Source organism: Molossus molossus, unplaced genomic scaffold (assembly GCF_014108415.1).
Source record: "Molossus molossus isolate mMolMol1 unplaced genomic scaffold, mMolMol1.p scaffold_m16_p_24, whole genome shotgun sequence".
Lineage (NCBI taxonomy): Eukaryota > Metazoa > Chordata > Mammalia > Chiroptera > Molossidae > Molossus > Molossus molossus.
In genome coordinates this window covers 13,555,569-13,576,324 of record NW_023425360.1, presented here as the reverse complement: position 1 = coordinate 13,576,324, position 20,756 = coordinate 13,555,569, and the positions used below count along the sequence as shown (strand labels likewise).

The window sequence follows — 20,756 nt, the reverse complement described above, 5'->3', positions numbered from 1 at the left end:
TGTCTGTGCCTCCCTCCCCTCTGGACCCTGGGCTTCCAGGAGTACTGTTCCTCGGGGAAGCGGTGTCTTCTCTTCCCACTGCAACCCTGTCCTCGTTCTAGCAAAGCCTGTTGCAGGACGTTCAGCGACCCGCAGCCTTTGGAGTAAGTTTATCTGTCAGTCAGCTGTGTTTGGGGCCATGGCCTTCACAGCTCTCTCCAGTAGCAGATCTGATTTCTTCCTAGCGCTCTAGTCTTCCCGGGCTCTGGTGTTCCCAATCGATTTCCTTAAAACACCGCCCTCTACTGGTGTGTGTGCTTCCTGATCAGTGCCGTAGGGCGGCCAGAGGGGGCTGAACTCCGAGGAATACACTTTCCCCAGCTGGCAGAGGGCTTTGCTCAAGCGCTCCCCCTAGAGGTAAGGCCTTCTTCATGAAATCCCCTGGGTGTTCGTTACAGGGGTTAGTCCTTTCCTCACACTTCCAGAGCCACGAGGGGGTTCCTTCTCAAATCTTTACCCTGGGAAACTTGGGAGGTTCTCGTAGGCGAAGCCCACACACTGGGAGTCCCCAGAAGTTTCTCCCTCTTGCGCTAGTCCACCTGCAGTCCCCTGAATTGCCATCTAGTGTCCCCAGCAACTCAGGGTTGGTTTCAGCCAAATCTCTCACCTGTGCTTCAAGGACTGTGCCTGTACCCCCAGACGTGGGGGGAGCTTTCCCTACGGATCCAAGAAAACCCCCAATTACTTTGTCCAATGTTACCTTGTAAAGACAGAAATGATGGCTTGTCTTATTTTTTTAAATGTAAAAGGTAACCTCTCAAATGGTCCTATTTTTAAATACGATTTATTATTATTTGTACTGAGGATGCTTGCACCCATGTTCAGAGTAGCCATATTCGGTAAATTCATAATTTAACATTGTCGTATCAGGCTTAATTGCTAGACTGAAGCTATTCTGAGAAAAGAATTACTGATATATTTTCCTTTAAGTATTTGTAAAAATCCATGAGTAAGAATACTTATGCCTGAAATAGTCATGTTTGGAAGAATTTTCATCATGGATTCAATGTCTTTATCAAATATAAGACAATTCATATTTTCTATTTTTGTATGATTTTTCTCATTAGCGGCATTTTTAAGGAATTTTCCCATTTCATCAATATCTTTAAATAATTGGCAGAAAAGTTACTCTTCAAATGTTCTTTATATATATTTTTTGTTTGTTTATTAATCCCCACCCAAGGATCCATTTCATGGTTTTTAGACAGTGGGAGGAGTAAGAGAGGGAGAGAGAAGAAACTTTGATGTGAGAGACACACATTGATGGGTTGCCTCCCACATGACACCAACGGGGGTCGGAAATTGAACCTGCCCACGACTCTTCACTCCGTGGGCCAATGCTTAACTGCTGAGCGGGGACTGTTCTTTATATTCTTTACATTTTAATTTTAAGAAAATTGCAGAGGCAAACAGTGTCTGGATGGCTGAGAACTCTTGACCTCCGTCCCCCCTTTTATGTTCCCTGTGCTTGTCCGGGTTTTGATGGTGAGACGGAAATGCCACGCTTGCCTGGGAAACATGACCCACATGTACGAAGAGCTGCAAATCCCACTCTCCCCAGAAAGACAGGATGACCCAGGGCCAGGAAGCTGCCGGAGTGGCTGAAACTGCCTTCCAGCCAAATCCACCATCCGCAAACTCCTTGACTTTGAATGGACCTGCTCTCTCATACGTCCAGTCCTGGTCAATCAAACCAACACCATTCCACCTGCTTTTTTTTTGCTTCGATCTAATCAAAATACTGCTTAGTCTAATTAACCTAAATCCCACTTTGCCTCAAAATTCTCTATTATTTTGCTCGTTTTTCCAAGAAGCAATTGGTTGAAATTTCTCTTACAAGGTTTTCCCTCACCAAACCAATAATGTGGAGTAATTTTACCTCCTGGCTTTCAGACATTTTTAAGTTCACTTTATTTCCATCCATGTCAAGGAATTGGAATGGATGCAGTCACAAATGAAAATGTCTGTGTTCCACAGGTCGACATTCTCATGCAAGGAGATAACCATTAAAAAATATTAAACACTAACACTCATATTAGATGATAAGTCCTAAAAATCATGGAAAGGAATATAAATAAACTGAAACCAGAAACGGAGCATAAACTAGACAAGAAAAACACAGACCTGGAAGTTGCTGCATTATCAGAACTCCAGCTCCTCACTCAACTTTCGAGAGTTTTGTAATGACAGCAAATCAAACTATGAGACATTTCACCTCCCACCTGAACACCCTGAAACCTGCCCTGATATCTCTCACTCGATGTTGACAGCAGCTGGCTGGTTACCTCCGACCACTGCCCAGCCCAGCTCCTGTCTCGTGCTACATGGTCCACAAGTATTTTTAGGGTGAATGGGTTAATTTTATTTATTTTTTATCCTCACCTGAGGACATTTTTCCATTTTTTATTCAGATAGAGTGGGAGGGAAAGAGGAAGAGAGAGAGGGAGAAAGATCGAGGTGAAAGGGACACATCGAGTGGCTGCCACCCTCACAACCCAACCAGGGCCGGGGACAAACTGCAACTGAGGTACGTGCCCTTAGCAGGAACTGAACCCGGTTCTCTCTGGACCGCAGGCCGACTCTCTAACCGCTGAGCCAAACCGGCCAGGGCTGAATGGATTCATTTAAAACATATTCCATGCAGGTACAGCATGGTACCCTAGAACATGACCTTCGAATCCAGAAGCTCAAAATCAAATGAATATACATGCTTCTTAGTGATTGTTTACCTTACTTTTCTCATCTTTATAATGGAAGAGATATCTAGATTTGCTCTAAAGATTACAGGGTAGAATTAGCTAAAGCAGCAAAAGACGGGACACTAAAAAGGTAAAATAGTGTCTACTATGATGATGATGATGATTGCTCTTACATTGCTTTCACCCCAGTATTTTCCTTCCCTGCATATAATCTCATTATTTCTGAAGTGAATTCCTTTCCTTATCTTCCTACACTTGAATTCGTCCCTGACATGCAGTCACATAAGAAGGGGTCTGCGTGTCCGGTTTCTCCTACTGATTTTGGAGGACTCTGTGTGTCTGGAGACTACACATGGAAGTGGAGCATAAACACGTAGTGGCTGACACATGCCATCCAGATGGAGGAGTGGAAATGGCGAGGATGACCTGGCCAGTTTGGCTCAGCCGCCAGGGCATCAGCCGCAGACCAAGGGCTCTTGGGTATGATTTCCGGTCAAAGGCACGTTCGTGGGATGTAGCTTTGATCCTCGGCCCCAGTGGGGGTTGTGAGGGAGGCAACCAATCAATGTTTCTCTCTCTCTCTCTCTCCTGCTCTATTTGAAAACCAATGGGAAAATATCCCTGGGTGAGGATTAACAAAGAAAAAGGGGGAGGAATAGAAACACAGGTAATGTGCGTAAGGGGTGAGCTTGTACGCTTTTGTAATGGGGATTCTGCTCAAAGGCTATAGAGGTCAGCTGCTCTGCATCTAGGTCAACGTATATCCCAAGGCGCCTTACCATGACCTCTGAACGCTGCAGTTCTTCCCCAGTGCAGTGGGCGTGAGCCCCATGCTGGTGTATGTTAGCAAGAGGGCAGACACACAGGGTGAAGCACAGGGCTGATATATGGCAAAAGCCTCAGCGAACATTCTCTTCTGCATCTCTTTGCTCATTCAGCACAGAATGGAAGTCAACCAACAAGAACCCCTCCCCTCACAGGAAGGACCTGCGTCAGTTTGAGCACGTGCACTCTTAAGTTTGTCATCTTCCCTTAGGTCAGTTGAAAAAAGGATCCATCACGACCTCCAAGAGTCTATCTTTTTTTAAAATCCTCACCCGAGGATAATTTTCCATTTATCTTCAGATAGAGTAGAAGGGAGGGAGGGAGCGAGAGAGACAGAGAGAGAGAGAAACATCGATGTGACAGAGACACAACGAGTGGTCTCCTCCAGCTCGGCCCCGAGAAGGGCTGAGGACCCAACCACAACTGAGGCACGTGCCCGTGACTGGAACCAAACCCACAAGCCTTTGGTCCATGGGCCAATGCTCCACCACTGAGCCAAACCAGCCAGGGCCAAGAGTCAATCTTGTTTTGATTTCAGCTGGGGCGCTCTCCAGATAGAACTCCTTTCTCCTGGCAGTAACAACTACAAGAAACCCCCACAGCAGGGACAGCACGGAACCTCTTGCCTGTTCATGTAGTTGCTCAGGCGGTTAGTGGTCCATGCAGCACACAAATGTTGCCAGGCACTGAACCAGACACGAGAGTCCGCCCCTTTTCGGCTCGTCAGGCTGTCAGTGTGTGGCTGCCAATGCCCTGTGCCCACCATACGACATCTGCCTGCCTCTCTGATATTCACCTCAAATACACTTTCTTCATTTTCCTTTGACCTTTACATGTTTGTTTAAACTCACTAAAGCTCACACCAGATTGACTGGATACTGTAAAGGTAAAGAAGAAAGAACTGTATTTAAATATTGTACATTATTTGTTGGGTTTATTAAAAGGGGTATGGTTGAGCAATTAAAAAAAATTTTTTTTTCTTTATTGATTTGAGAGAGAGAGAGAGGAAGGGAGAGAGAGAGAGAGAGAATCATCAATGAGAGAGAACATCTATTGGCTGCCTCCTCGTGCCCCCCACAACCTGGGCATGTGCCCTGACCAGGGATTGAACTGGTGACCTCTTGGTGCATGAGTTGATGCTCAACCACTGAGCTGGTTTAGCAAATTTTAAACTACTTATGCAATACTGGGTTGAGAAAATTATAAGCTACATTGTGGGGACTGGAAGGTGGGTTTCTTGCCATGCAGAAAGGAGCTGCCAGTAAAGGGGAGTAATAATGAAAGGTTTGCAACCAGAACAGCAGGGTGTGGGAACACAGAGACGGAAGCACATCTGCACGAAGCACACTGCCTGAGTGAACCTCTACCAGTTCCCAACTCTGTACATCTCAGGGCCTGGAAGAAATGACATCCCAGTAGCACTGGGCACACGTTACACTCAGATCTTGGTTTCTAAATACTGTTTTCCAATACAAAGAACCAGTGTTCCTTGAAGAAAAATATAAAATAAGCCTTGAGCATGGCCAGTGTGGCTCAGAGGATTGAGTGTTGTCCCATGGACTGAGAGGTCACAGATCTGATTCCCTATCAGGGCACATGCCTGGGTTGCAGGCTCCATCCCCAGTAGGAGGCTGCCAATCGATGTTTCTCTCTCACATCCATGTTTCTATCTTTCCCTTCCTCTCTAAAAAAAAAAAAAATCAATAAAACATTAAAAAAATAACTCTTGAACATTTTGTGGGACCAGAAAAAAAGGAAGTGCTAGAAAAATGATGTGGGAATGTTGTAAAAGAACACAGGGGTCAACTTAAAATTTGCGCTTCAGTGGTCCATTTTGGGGAAATTTTAGAAGTAATTATTTCCATATATGAAAAGCTATGGGATAAATTAAATATCACACATTCACACTGATGGAAAACACCTGAATACATAAATAAATGGGGTGGAGGAAAGACAGCCCTTCCTGATGGTTAAATTCTAAAAAGTAAGTATAAAAAGTGTCATGGCAACAGGAACGCACCGTTAGGCAAATGTGCGAGTGATAGTCATTGCTATCGGCCAGCATTGTCAGCGGGTGATTCTAAAATTAGTTGAGTGTATGAGGAAAAAGTATTTGCATAGGCTCAAAGTTATCTCCTCCCCAAATATGTATTAATTGCAAAGAGACCACAGTTGCTGTGCAAGGGAGAAACCAGGCCTCCTCGCCCTCCCACGGCGATTGCACGGAGCATCACGTACTCCTGATAGAGTCCACCGGCAAGCAGACTGTTCCTGCTCTTGCATTTACCCAAAGTGCACAACCCCAATCTAAGCCCAAGGAAGGAGCAGACCCATCGGAAGTGACAGCCACTCTACAGAATGACTGTCCTCAAATGTCTCGGTTCAAAGAAAGGTGGAGTTAAGTCTGTAAATTGGGGGGGAGGGGGGTCCAGAGAGATGTAGAAAATACATGTGAGGAGGTGTCCTGATCTGGACCCTAAACAGAAGAAAGGACATTAGTGGGACCCTGGACAAGATCAAACCTGTCTTCAGACTAGTTAAGAGTTGCTACATCAATGTGAATTTCTAGATTTCAGTAATGGATACACACACACACACAGACACACATATTGGATATATATATATAAATTTATATATATATATAAAAGTATTATAATAATGGTTGTTTATCTTCGTCAGAGACCAAATTGTAAACGGAAGTCACAATGAGGAACCTCCTCACACCCCTTCAAAGGTCTGAGACACGCTGTAATGAATGACCATCCCAGTCTCGATGATGAACAGTAACAAAATATCACACGTGCAGCTGGAAGCGACCAGTTTCCACCTCTTTAGGAGACTCTGGAATTTCTTATAAAGTTAAGCAAAATCTATCTTACGACCAAATGAATTCTATCTTTAGATAATTACATAAGAGATTTGCTAACATATTCAGAAGAGTTAAAAACTGAAAACAGCACAGATACTCATCAACAGGAGAATGGATAAAAAAATGATAACATTTCCACTCAACAGGAAACGTGACTGCACTAAAAGGAAAGACAATCTGAAGCCACTGATGCAGGGAGTACCTCGTTATCATGTGGCGTGGGCGAGGCCAAACACACGTAGAGTCCACGTATATTCATTTCAAGAACAGGTCCAATGAGTCTGTGAGCATAGGAACCAGAACACCATTCCCTGTGAAACCGAGGCTGGACTGGAAGGGGCCAGTAGGGGGGGCTCTCAGGTAATGAAAAGATTTTAGCCCTGGTCAGTTTGGCTCAGCACTTAGAGTGTCGGCCTGCGATTCAGAGAGTCCCGGGTTCAGTTCCCACTAAGGGCACGTACCTCGGTTGCAGTTTATCCCTGGCCCTGGTTGGGTCGTGCGGGTGGCAACCATTAGATGTGTCCCTTTCACCTCGATGTTTCTCTCTCTCTTCCTCTCTCTCCCTCCCTCCCACTCTATCTGAACAAAAAACGAAAAAGTCCTCGGGTGAGGATAAAAAAAAAAAAGATTTCACCCTGAACAAAGTAGCAATTACATGAGCATATGCTTTTAAGAAAATTCATTAAGTGATAAATATTAAAAATTATATACATTACTTAAATATAAAAAAGGGAGCTACAGAACATTATCAGTGTGGGTGTATTTACCCACACACGTGTCTGGGGCTAGTGCGCTGTGTGTGCATGAGTGTGTGTCTGAAAAGGAAACAGGAAACCCTCACATCAGCTCACTCCAGTAGGGTAGCTGGGTGATCCTGGAGCCAGAATTGAGGTGAATTTTACCTTTCACAGAACACCCTTTTGTAAGTTTTTAATTCTGCAACGTATTATGAATTTTAAAATAAAAATTTTAAATGCTTCTGGAGACAGGGGTGTTCTGTTTTCTCTAACTTATTTGAAAATACTTTAAAAATAGAGGGTCAACTATATGGTGATAGAAGATTATTTGACTTTGGGTGGAGGGCACACAATGCAATATACCGATCATGTATCATAGAAATGTCCAGCTGAAACCTATATAATCTCATTAACCAATATCACCCCCACCAATTTAATAAAAAATATTTCTCTATTGAAAAAAAAATAACATAAAGTGAAAAGTAAAAATGCTGGCAATGGCAGAAGCTGCCGGATACTCACTTTGTCTGTGCTCGGTATACTTTTACAACGTGTTCATAGTGAACAGTCGCATAAAATTCACAACAGAGAAAAATCTTGCACTGCCAAGAACAAGTGATAATAAATGGATTACACTTGTTGAAGAATTTATTAGGTAGAAACAAAGAAATACAGAAAAAATATAAATTAACTAGAACGTTACACAAACACACACACACACACACACACACACTGATTATACCACAGAGCTGACAGGGAGAGAGTGGGAGGGAGGGAGTACAGTGAAGTTAAAAATCCATGACTCTAGCTTTTTGTTAAAGACACAGAAGAAATAACCAAAACTGGGAAAAATATGAATGTTAATTGAAACAAGAGAAATTAATAGAGATGATAAAAAAAAATACGACTGTATAAATTCATGCTACCACGTTTGAAAATCTGCTTGGGCTGTGATTTTCTAGGAGAAAAAATGTTAAATATTAAACCAAAAAGGCAATAACCATAGAAAAAAGTGAGAGAATTTTCTAGAGAGCCTCAGTTCTATGCCAAATCACACCAAACAGAGGGGACTTCGGATGATCTAACAGATGTGTTTGCTTAGCAGTGATATTAACGCTGACAATTTTTCAACCCAACATAAAGCCGAGAGTGAGAACATTTTTCAAAATCATTTTCATACAACCAAAATGTGGGCATAAAATCATGACAATAAGAAAAAGAAAACTGCCCTAGCTGGTTTGACTTAGCCGTTAGAGCGCTAGCCCATGGACCAAAGGGTCCCAGGTTCAATTCCAGCCAAGTACACGTACCTCAGTTGTGGTTCATCCCCAGCCCCGGTTGGGATCATGTGGATGGCAACCTATCAATGTTTGTTTCTCTTTCTCTCTCTCTCTCTTCCCCCCCCTCCCTCCTTCACTATCTGAGGATAAATGTAAAAATACCCTTAGGTGAGGATAGAAAAAAAAAAGGAAAAGAAAATTAGAGTCAATTTCATGTAACAGTATACTTTCAAAAATTCCAAATCAAACTAAGACACTCATGATTCAGTGGTTAATTTAATGAGTAAAACCCTTTTTTTAATCCAGACAGGTTTGTTCATTCAAAGAACAAGCCCTGGCCAGTGTGGTTCAGTGGTTGGAGCATCAGCCCTCAGACCGAAGGATCACAGGTTCAATTCCTGGTCAAGGGCATGTATCTGGGCTGTAGGTTTGATCCCTGACCCTGCTTAGAGTTGTGCGGGAGGCAAACAGTCACTCCCACATTGATGTTTCTCTCCCTCTCTCCCTCCCTACTTCCCTACCAATCTATCTAGAAATCAATGGAAGGGTATATGCAGGTGGGGATTAACAAACAAAAGAACAAAAGGAAATTTCAATAGAAAGTGAATTATTTCACAATCATAAAAGTTTAAAGAATATAGTCATTTATGCAAAAATCATTTGATTAGATGGACCACCTGATTTTGAAGAAAATTTCTTAGAAATATGTAAAAGGTCAGAGATTGTCCTAATATGATACACAAAAATATGTCAAATTCGAGACTAGCATCTTACATTGATGATTGCAACCACCTACAAATAACTTACCTACTGACCCTGAGGCAGACACCATCCCAGCCCAGTCCTATAAACAAAATAGAACTGTAAACCAATACATTCAGTTTACTCATCTAAGAAAATGTCACTGGTAACCTTTAATCACTCAGGCAAACAGCTCGTTTATCAGACAGAAATGTGATTGTCCAGACTCACATTGAGTCCTCACTTTCATCTTACCAACCTTCAACCACGGCATGAGGACTCTGCCTGACATAACCAGCCCCACACTTTGAAAAGCCCGCATTAAATCCCATTAGCTCAGACCCCAAAGCCACCATTCCCTGCCTTTGAAGCCACTGTCACCTCGTCCACGTCATGTTTCCCCTTGCTGAGTGGGTCTCGTCAACCCCACTTCGCTTCGAGCTCCAGCAACAGTGTGCTGGTCACATCCAAGAACCATTCATTAAAACTGGAATAAAGTCAAGGGTGTGTGATATTTCCACATTGCTTGGTCCTCTGGAGGTAACAGTAAGTGCCCTTTATCAACATCACTAAAAACCCAGGACATTTGGAGCAGAGAATCAAAACCACCAGGTATTTGCAAAGGAATTAGTATGTACGTTGAAAATAAAAATCTGAAAAGTCACACCAAAGAGGAAGGTGATCAATTAACCCCCCACCGCCCTGCCCAAAACAAAACTTTCGGATACAAAAAAATATCAAGTAACACGATCAACTAAAGAAAATACCTCCCCCACCACAAAGTGAGAATACTAACCGTAATTAAAATGACTGAATAAAAGAGAAAAACGTACCTGGTCCTTGGACGGGAAGACTTATATGATTAAAAACCAATTCTCTCATATATTAATTTATTAAAGCTGATGAAATTGCAGTCTAAACTGTAATTTCTTCCAACAAGAAGACATATGAGACAGGAGGCAGAAGAAGACACACACGGATCACAGAACAAACACGGGGCCAGTCACGGATGACGACACAGCAGAGTGCATGATGGCATTACAGATAAATGGGCAATTATCAGCAAATAATCGCAAGTGATGGCAAGTAACTTGGCAACTGTGAGATTTCAAATAAAAATAATTTCTCATGATTTAAGAATTTGAATTAAAAAAACACAAAATAATTAGAAGTTAACATAGGTGAAGATTTTTATGGAATCAATATCAATCTCATTCCCAAATGACATGAAACTCAGAAGCCATAGAAGCGAACACGGTTGCACCTGGACATATAACATCATACACATCTTGTAACAAAAATGAGGCTTAGAAGTGTGAAAAAATATCTGTAATGCTTGACATTCGAAAGCTTCTTGTCCCGATAACAAATGAGCTCTTCAAAATAAGAAACAGACGAAAGCCTCCGACCCCTCCCAAAATTAGACATAAAGAGGAAATTAAAAAAATACAGATGGTTAATAAACATATGAAAAAATGATTAAACTCAAAAACAAAGGAAATACAATTGAAGACAATAGTTTGGGCTATCATATCGGCAAACCCTGTCAATAGCTCTAGCTCCAGGACCTGGGAGGCGGTGGAAAGGTGGCACCTTACTGTTGCCCTTGGTGGATGATACTGTTACCACATCGTAAGGGACTCTTGTATGATAACGTTTCCAAATTTTAAATGTGCATGTACTTAATCCCAGTATTTCAGCCGCTAAGTAATCTGTGATATACTAGACAAATGAACAATTAGTGAGCTAGAGGGAGGGTCACTGCACAGAAATTGGTGTTAACACGTGTCTATGAATGAGAAATGCTTAAAATGATTATAAAACAGTGATGCAGTTATTCAAAAAATGACACAGATGTGTGTTATTGAAATAGAAAAAAGGGCATTAAAGACTGTTCAATGAAAGGCAGGGTATAGAAGAAAGTGTACAATATGCCCCACTTCCGAACCCACCCCCAAATAGGATGTGCTTGTGTGTGTGTGTGCATCTAACCACTTAAAAATGCACACAACTCCCTTAATGGAGTTAGAATTAGGAGAGAGGAAGGCACTTAATTTGTATATTAAATATTTAGACGAGATTTAAATTTTTGGGAAAAAATCTTGCAGCGTTGCTTTGTAACCTATCCCATTTTTTAAATGTACCACCTGGCAAAGAAAAAATTTCAATTGATATTTATGGGAACACTAAGGAATTCCATCATTTTGAGATTCTTGTGCAATACTGTTTCCTCTACTGAGGCTCCTGGGATTGCGTCAAGTGGCAGCCAGGGAACAGTCACCATGCCCAAATTAAAGTCTCAGCGCTGACATCCCAACATGACCATGTCTCAGTTAAGCATGTCTTATCTGCAGGAGGAGTCCGGCGTGCCCGGGACAGAGCAGTCGTGCAGAAGACTAGCACTGTGTGGAGGAAGCCGTGGTGGGGTAACGGACCCAGACAAACACATCCACCTGCAAGGACACAGTGGGGAAAATGGGCAAAGGTGAGGAACAGGTTTTCTAATGTCAGGAGTCTAGGAAGTCCTTACACACCCTGCTCCCATCTGCAGTAGCGGTGGCCAGAAAAATACTTTTAAAGCTTCCTAAAAATCAAAGATGCCAAACATGGGCGCTACTTTCTCTCCTAGGCTGGGCTACTAGGTGACGAGATGGTTGGAGATCTCCAACCATCTCAGGTTTGTACCTGTCTCTTCCCCTCTGTATTTGGCCTCTTCAAGCTCTAGGTCACTCATTCATTTGATCAATTCTTTCCAGACAAGGCTACCTTTCCGCCTTCTAGTCTAGTAGCTCCTGAGAATCTACTGTACCCCATATACAGAGACGGTTCTCCGCAACACCACGAAGGAGCTCAGCTGATTAGATAAGAAAAGGCAGGAATCCTTCACGGTGACAGGAAATGCGACTAACATGCAGAGAAGCTGTGCAGGTATCTAATGACAGATGTCTGTCTCTACTCATTATGCAGTTTGGCCCTTGGAGTTGATGGGAATGCAGCCGAGAGCCATCACTCTCCAGTAAACTCACACCTACCTTTCTACCCAGACACGAGTGCTCCTAGGAAGGAAGAACTACTCTGATCAAACCTTACCTGCATGGATGGCCCTTGGCCAACAGGCGGACGAAAGGCTCTGTCTGGAGAGTCCTGTCTCGGGTGTACTGCTGGCGTTCACTCCCCAAAGAGTTCCCCAGATGTCACGTTCTGAGGGAAAAAAACGAGAAACACAACTTCCAATGAGACGGGAAATTTAGCTGGGTTTTGGGAAGTCACTCTTTGATACACTTTCGCTTGGTTTCATCTGGAAGCTGCTTCTCCCTGTGTTAAGGGCCCCGACCCACAGCCACCTGGCTGCAAAACTACACATCCCACCAGCACCGTGCCCACGGCTCCTCTCTGCACTTCTAAGGCCTGCTGGGCTGGCTGACCCCCACTGAAAACACGTCTCTTTTCTGATGGACGTTTTCTGCTTAGCTGGCCAGGTTATTTACAAAATCACTCAAAACAAGGCCCTCACATGTCTGCTCTCAGTGAGTGTTTCCTGAGATTGTGGTCTATGCCTGGCAATCCATAGGTGTTTGTAGTCTATGCCTGGCAATCCATAAGGTGTTTGGGTCTCAGACACAAACTGAAAAACATCGGACCGTAAGGCATTAAAATTCCACCTGATGGGCCCTGGACGGTTTGGGTCAGTGGTTAGAGTGTCAGTACACAAACCAAAGAGTCTCAGGTTCGATTCCAGTCAAGGGCACGTACCTTGGTTGTGGTTCAATCCCCAGCCCTGCTCAGGGTCATGTGGAAGGCAACCAATCATTGTTTCTCTCTCTCTCTCTCTCTCCACCCCCGGCCACCAGCCACACTATCTGAAGATAATTGGAAAAAATGCCCTCGGGTGAGGATTAAAACAAAAGTGATGAATCTATCATATGTATAAAGAGCTGCGAAAGTCCGGCCAGTGTGGCTCCGTGGATTGAGCAGTGTCCCATGGACTGAGAGGTCCTGGTTCGATTCCCAGTCAGCGAACATGCCCAGGTTGCGGGCTCCATCCCCAGCAGGGGCGTGTAGGAGGCAGCCGATCCATGTTTCTCTCTCACGTGGATATTTCTGTCTTTCTAAAAAAAGAGCGAGCCAAGAAAGAACTTAACCAATGGTAATATGGAGGTAGCTTCAGTTTTAGGATGGGACTGTGGACAAAAGACCCCACATTTCGGAAGACCTGTTAGGATCGACAACTGTTACTCCCAATAATTGTGCCCACTCTCATCGGACTTAGATTGGTTTTGAATGGTATTTAACTAAAACCAAATGCCATTATGCTTCAGAAGAACAATATCTATCAAGTCCTAGCCTTTTCCCAATAACATGCCTACATGGTCGCACCTGCACAGGTGTCCAAAAGGCCACAGGCAGGGATGGAGAGCCACCAACTGAGTGGACATGGTCGGGACCTGACGCTCCAGAGTCAAGGGGAAGGCTTTATAAGCTCCATCGTCAGCTGACAAGGGAAAAAGAAGAAAAAGAAAGAGAAAAGTATATGCCAATATAAATATAATGTACCTTTCTGTACATGTAAAGCATACATAAACACTATGCATATGTAATCTAATGCAACACCAAGTATTTGAAGTGTGAGCACCCGGAGCTGCAGATTTGGAAGAGTGGATTCTGTCAAGTCCTTTGTGTGTGACCTGCACAACCTCACACACAAGCCCGCTGTCCCATCCCCTGGAGGTCCAACAGACACAGAGCAGCCTAATAATTATGTTAGCAAGATCAAATATTTCAATTCTTTTAAGACTAAATGTTATAGCCCTGGCTGGTTTGGCTCAGTGGTTAGAGCTGGTTCGGTTCCGCTAAGGGCACCTACCTCGTTTGCAGTTTGTCCCTGGCCCCAGTTGGGGTCGTGTGGGTGGCAACCACTCGATGTGTCTCTCTCACATCTATTTTTCTCTCTCTCCCTTCCTCCCTTTCTCCTTCCAGCTCTATCTGAAGATGAATGCAAAAAAAATACCCTCGGGTGAGGATTAAAAAAAAAGACTAAATGTTATAAAACATTTTTTTGGTCCCTGGTGAAGCCCCAGGGAGGCACCTACCAATTTCATTGGCAAAAATAAAGTTTCTAGCTTATCAAGTTTTATAAGACCATCTTCTGAGAAATACATGCATGTCAAAATATCTAAGTATCTAAATTGGAATGAAACTAAATAACTCTTTTTAAAATAGTCTAAAATTTGCTGCTAAGCAATTATCTAGTGAAAGGGTGCTTTTCTGAGACATAACTGGATGTGTCCTAACCATTCTTTATCTAAAAGACACCGAAAATGCAGTATTTTAAAGAAAGCATCTCATGTAAGTTATCCTTGTTAAGCAACCTCAATATAACTATAAGGAGAAGGTTTGATATGACCAAATAAAGAACACATTTGATTACTATATTCAGAGTACCCTCAAAATCGCACAGAACAATGGCTATGTATTTACTGATCTCAACATTGGTGATTACTCAATGAACAAATGAAAATTTGTGTGTATCTCTAAATAACGTTCTAATACTCTTTCTGAAGTCATCTGAAGGACATCATAATAAATTTATCAAATATGTCCACAAGTTTTCTATTATCATGTCACTCATTAAAATATTTTGAAATACTGTATGTTTGTAAAGGTGAAAAATTTTTACTTTTAAATTACTATTATTTACTTTTACATTAAAGAAAAGTTACCCAGCCAGTGTGGCTCGGTGGATTGAGTGTCTTCCCATGGACTGAGAGGTCCTGATTCCATTCCCGTCAAGGGACCTACTCAGGTTGTGGGCTCGATCCCCAGTAGGGGGCATGCAGGAGGCAGTCGATCGATGTTTCTTTCTCATCTCTATGCTTCTCTCTCTCCCTTCCTCTCTCTCTAAAGTATCAATAAAAACATACTTTAAAAACATACAGTTGGTAAAACATGCATCTGTTGTCTCAATATGAACTACGGATACAAGACCACTGTCTTCACTATTTCACTTTCTATCTGACAAGTCAATAAACAAATCTTGAAATATCTAACACAGCATGGAAGCTTACAAATCTATTTTCTTTTTAAAGTTTTTTCTTTATTGATTTTAGAGAGAGAGGAAGGGAGAGGGAAAGAGAGACAGAAACATTGATGAGAGAGAACATCAATTGGCTGCCTCCTGCATGCCCCCCACTGGGGTCTGGCCCACAACCTGGGCATGTGCCCTGACTGGGAATTGAACCAGCAACCTCTTGGTGCATGGGTCGATGCTCAACCACCGAGCCACACTGGCTGGGCTACAATTCTATTTTCAAACATCTTTCCCTAAAATAATTTTACCAACAACAGGTATTTTAAAGATGTGATTGTCATAATGTCTACACCTTTGGTCACATCTTCCCATGGATGTTGTAGCTCTTAGACATATATCCAGTAGAACTTTGGTTCCTGGAAACAAAGCTCTGGACGACCGAGGAGCTGGAGTAACGGCACGTCACTGTGCACACATAAGTGCAGACACAGAGAACCGGGTCCTGAACACTACGGCTTGCAAAGAAAAGAATTTAGACCTTGACTACCTGAGTTTTCAGAAAGTCCCAATAGAAGCTGAACAGCCATTTCCTGCCAGAGAAATACATGGATGCCTTTCTTCAGAAAGAATTTTAAAAATCTAAGTTAAGGTCCTGGATTGCAGAAGAGAAAGATACAAAATGCTTCTAAATGGAGAAAAGCAATCAACCTTCTAAAACCACTAAACACATGGCAAGTGGTAGCACCCCTCTGGCGGATGTCACATCTGACTGTTACATAGGTGGTGTACGCAGATTAATATATTTATATGTGTACAACAGTTCCTCAACCCGTTTCCCAATTGTCACCTGCTGTGTGTCTGCTTCTGTAGCTGTTCGGAAGGCCATGGACCACTGTAACATTAGCTATCTGTTTTGCTTCCCGAGACCCAATTTCCACCCCAGGAGGGTGACGTCAGCGACACTGCGCATGCATGGTGAACAGCAAGCTGGGAGGAGTGACTACGTGGACGGGTGTGGAATGTTCCTGGCCACCATGAGCTGCCCGGTGGGTCCCCACTGTGTTCTGTCGCACGTACTCCACAGGACAACGGCGCCGATCTCTCAGTCACGTATCTCACTGGGCCCAAGAGCATCTTCGCTCCTGAAAAGGAAGAAACTGTTCAAACACTCTTAATCGCCAATGCCTTTATGCTTTGAGCCAATCACACGAATGTCAACAGTCCCAGACTCTTACCGGAGTGGAAGCCACAGCAAATTCACCAGGTTGTCAATGTCTATGTCTGACATGACCACAAGAGGCCTCCCAAAACACATTAAATTATTGACTAGTTGAGCAAACAAACAAAACCTCAAAACACTGACTAGAAAAAACACAACTTTTAAAAAGAGGCATTCTACTGTCAAAGGATAAACATTGACATCAACGAGAATCTAAATGCCAATGGTGGTTTGCTGAGTTTTAAATGCAACTTAAAATTTGAAGCAAGAGGGCAGGGGGTGGAAGGAGATAGAAGAGGGTGAAGGGGAGGATAAATGGTGATGAAAGGAGCCCTGACTTGAAAGAATATATGCACTCCTATGTTCATTGCAGTATTGTTTACAATAACCAAGATTCGGAAGCATCCCAAGTGCCCATCAGCAGATGAGTGGATTAAAAAGTGGTGGTACATCTAACACAATGGAATACTACATGGCTCTAAAAAATGAAAGAAAAAATCTTACCCTTTTCTGCAGCATGGATGGACCTGGAGAGTGTTATGCTAAGGGAAATAAAGGAGTCAGAGAAAGACAAGTAGCATATGAAAAAGATGAAGGGTTTGCCCAGCCAGTGAGGCTCACTGGATGAGCGTCCACCCATGCACAAAGAGGTCGCCAGTTCAATTTCCAGTCAGGACACAAGCCTGGGTTGTGGGCCCGATCCGCAGTGTTGGACATGCAGGAGGCAGCCAAACTATGTTCTCTCTAATCGGTATTTCTATCGTGCTCCCTCTCCTTTCCTCTCTCTCTAACATCAATAAGGAAAAAATAAATTTAAAAAAAGCGAAAGGTTTAAGTAAAAAAAAACCTCATAGATATAGTATCATGATTATTGGAGAAAAGGGGGGTTAGAGGAGATAGTAGAGTAAAGGGGGGATAAATACTATTGGAAGAAGACTTGACTTGGGGGTGAATACACAGTACAATATATACAATATATATGAATTTGTACAACTGAAACCTAGATAATTTTATTTACCAATGTCACCCCAGTATATTCAATAAAAAGACAAATACCTGGTTGGTTTTGGCAAAGAAGTGCTGCTTGCCATCACAAGGGATCCACCGACATCCCACGGACGCTGCGAGGCTGGACTCCGAGGGCGCCGCCTCACCAGAGAGTGTCCAGGTTTCCTGGCAGCCGACCCTGGGAAGTGTGGAGAAATCAAATGCAGGGTTGAGAATCATGCCCAAGTTTTAAGGTAACAAGATCCAGGCCACACTTCCCCTTGGGGTAAGCCTTACATCTGCTGGTCCTGCACCTCTGTCCCTGCAGGTGTGTGTGATACCGCACATGCAGGCAGGTATGCAAGTATGTGGGTGCATGCCTCAGCCCCTACAAGCATTCCTTCTGCACAAATCCCTCTTCAATCCCTGCCACCTAGTGATGGAAGACTGGTACCTTCAGAAAGACAGTATGTGAACGCTGACCTAGAAGCTGCAGAGAGTCCATGAACCCACCTTTCAGCCACTCCTCCAAGCAAAGCACAACGCTGAGTCTACCTACACCTCTTCCAGACCCTACGTGTGATGGCAGCATGTACACTGTGTTTCCCTGCAAGCGTCCATAAGTGAACTGCACTTGATGGAAAATTTGCAACCAACCGAACAATGTGACCACCACCATCATGGCTGGCAACACAGGGACACTGGTTAGTGGGCAACAGGTGGCCTATCTTAATATTAAGTTGCCAAAAGAGTCCAGGTCAGGTGACTGCTCATGTCTTTGGTGGGCCAGCAGATCCCAGAAGAGAAATGGTGAGTTTATCAACCATGACAAAAAGTAACACCCAATGGCAACTCGGGCAGATTCCCATCCAAGAATCAGGCACTTCCAAGCCAATGAAATTCAACGTCCTGACCTCAGAGAAAATACTCAAACACGTGGCTGCCATATTCAAAGTAACATCTGAATGCCCCCAGTGTAGTCTCAAAAGCCACGCCCACAAGGAGGACGGTGGACTTCAGGGAGGACAGCCACACACTCCGACTTGGCATAACAGAGCTCAAGCATTTTATCCTCGAAGACAGAAGGAAGAACTAAAACAAAACAACACATTGCCCACACTAGGAAATGTGGGGTTTTCCAAAGCAGATGTGTGTCCATAGCACCTGGGATCACAACACTCAAAGTCCTGCCATGCCCAGACCCTCCCACCATCAATGTAAACATCTGTAAAGACAAAGAGAGCCGCCAGGACCAGGAAAATCAAACCATTGTATACTAACTCTCTGACGTGAACATTCTAAGCTCTGAGGACTAACATCAAAGAGAATGAGAGTCATGGTCCATACAACTCTTCCAGGCAACAGGAAAAGAACTGTGGAGCCCCACAAGTCTGGAAGGGAAACTCCAAGTGAACCCGGGTCAGCTACCAGAGCCCCAGAACAGACTGAGAAGCCTTCCCTGGGTGGCACCAACTGGCCACCGATCCAAGAACCCCAGACACTGCTGGAAGCAATGGCCTCGGCTGAAACAATGCAGCATGTCCAGTGGCAGACCATGGAACACACCACCACCTCCCAGAGCTTCCTTTCTTGTCCTGGGAGTGAGCTGCTACCATGTTGACTTCAGAGCAAATTCCAGATTTAGTCAGTGGTTGGCCACCTTGTAAGGGGACTGACTGAGGAACTGAAACAGCCGGCAGCCAAGTGAAGCACCATGGTCGACTCCCTCAGCCCCTACGGCCAATTCAGTGCCATCAAACATCCTCGAGAGAAGTTGAGAAGAGTCACAACCTGCAGGCCTGGGGCTGCAACCCACTGACCATGAAGGGTCCGGTTTCTGATCTCCAGCTGCTAGAAAAGGACCTACCAGGGCTACATTGGCTGGGAAACATGGCCAAGCTGCATCCAAACCATGTACTCAGTGGGGCTGTGCCATACCACATACTCAAATGTTAAATTCAGAGAACATGCCAGTCAGTGCCATACCACATACTCAAACACTAAATTCAGAGAACATGCCAGTCAACGTGACAAAGGCCGAGCCATCCAACTAAAAACCCACTAATGCAATGAAAGTACTGATTATTAAGACAGGAGGCTCTCTGATGCTGAACCCCTAGGTGAAGCTTGCATGAGTGTGACCAAGGGGAGCTGTCCCTCACTCCTGCCTTCCCTGGGGTACTCAATGTGCTGGACCTCAGATCCGATGAGAACGACGGTTGGAGTTCTCACTCATTTTGTTCAGCTTTTCCAAGGAATGCTTATATGAGGGAGACTCATCATCGATCCGAGCACATTCTGAGATGCTTTTTAACTGACCGGGGCAAGCTGGCAGTTCACTGGGTGAGCCATTTATCTGAGACCTCCAATGTAGTGGAGAATCAAGGTCCACACCACTGAGCAATCAATCACTCTTGAAGAAAACCACTGGGGACACATGGACAGGCCATGCGTAGCAGGTCTATGAAAGCTAAAGTGATGGCCAAGACCTGACACAGAGGAATTCTTACCTTCCTGAGCAACCCAGTCATGGTGCACACCCAGGGACAACCTTCCGGCAGCACACCTGCACACTTGCGGTCACCAAAGGGAAGGAAGATGATCTCTTCATGGCTCGTGGCGAGCCTTGCACGATCACTGCCCCTGGGAAGTGTAAAGAAACCACACGCATATTTGGGTGACATACCCAGATTCTCAGGAAACAAGATGCATGTCAACCTTCCCTCAGGGTGACCTCTTCCTAAAGATAATACTCCAGAGCCAGCAAGCCGGTGGGAGCCTGGCCAACACAAACCCATGCCACGAGCTCACTGGACCGAGGCACTGCCCTTTCTCTCAGATTACTGGAACTAGAATCAGTGGTAGCTAAGCATGCAAAACTATGGCCATTCACTAAAAACAACCAATCTTAAAATTAAACTAAAGAATGAAAACATAACAAAAAATTTGACCTTTTTAAATACTGATGCCCTGGGTGGTACTTGCATGAGTGCAACTAAGGGGAAGCTGTCCCTTACTCCCGACTTCCCTGGGGCAGCAAACCTGGACCTAACGTGAGATGAGTACCACAGTTAAGAGTCATCAGTCATTTTGTTCAGCTTTTCCAAGGAGTTCTTGTATGGGGGGGGGGGGGTCATCATTGATCGGAACACGTTCCTGGGAGAAGCAGCCTGAAACACTCAGTGAGTGAGTCATGACCTCAGTATATTCAGGCTCCTTAACACTGAGCCTCCAAAACTGTCAACTATTCTTGGTACGAAACCCAGTATGCATCTGGGGCACGTAAACAGGCTGCCTCCCTCTGCCAGGGCTGCAGATACCTAAGCAAAGGG

At 44.0% G+C, this 20,756-nt stretch overlaps 1 long non-coding RNA gene, 1 other non-coding gene and 1 pseudogene across 2 annotated transcripts; all 3 read right to left on the bottom strand.

Annotated features, from left to right (window-relative positions):
• Nucleotides 1–12,288: 12,288 nt before the first annotated feature.
• Nucleotides 12,289–20,017, bottom strand: LOC118640898. The gene is made up of 5 exons (XR_004961488.1): nt 19,935–20,017; nt 17,494–17,623; nt 16,066–16,360; nt 13,568–13,682; nt 12,289–12,391 (listed from the first exon to the last, which is right to left on the bottom strand). It is a non-coding gene; the product is annotated as an uncharacterized LOC118640898 (long non-coding RNA).
• LOC118641082 lies at nt 19,617–19,713 on the bottom strand. Its single transcript, XR_004961545.1, has one exon. It is a non-coding gene; the product is annotated as a small nucleolar RNA SNORD116 (small nucleolar RNA).
• Nucleotides 20,018–20,468: 451 nt separating the features above from the next.
• On the bottom strand, nt 20,469–20,570 carry LOC118641090 (annotated as a pseudogene).
• Between the last annotated feature and the right edge of the window lie 186 nt (nt 20,571–20,756).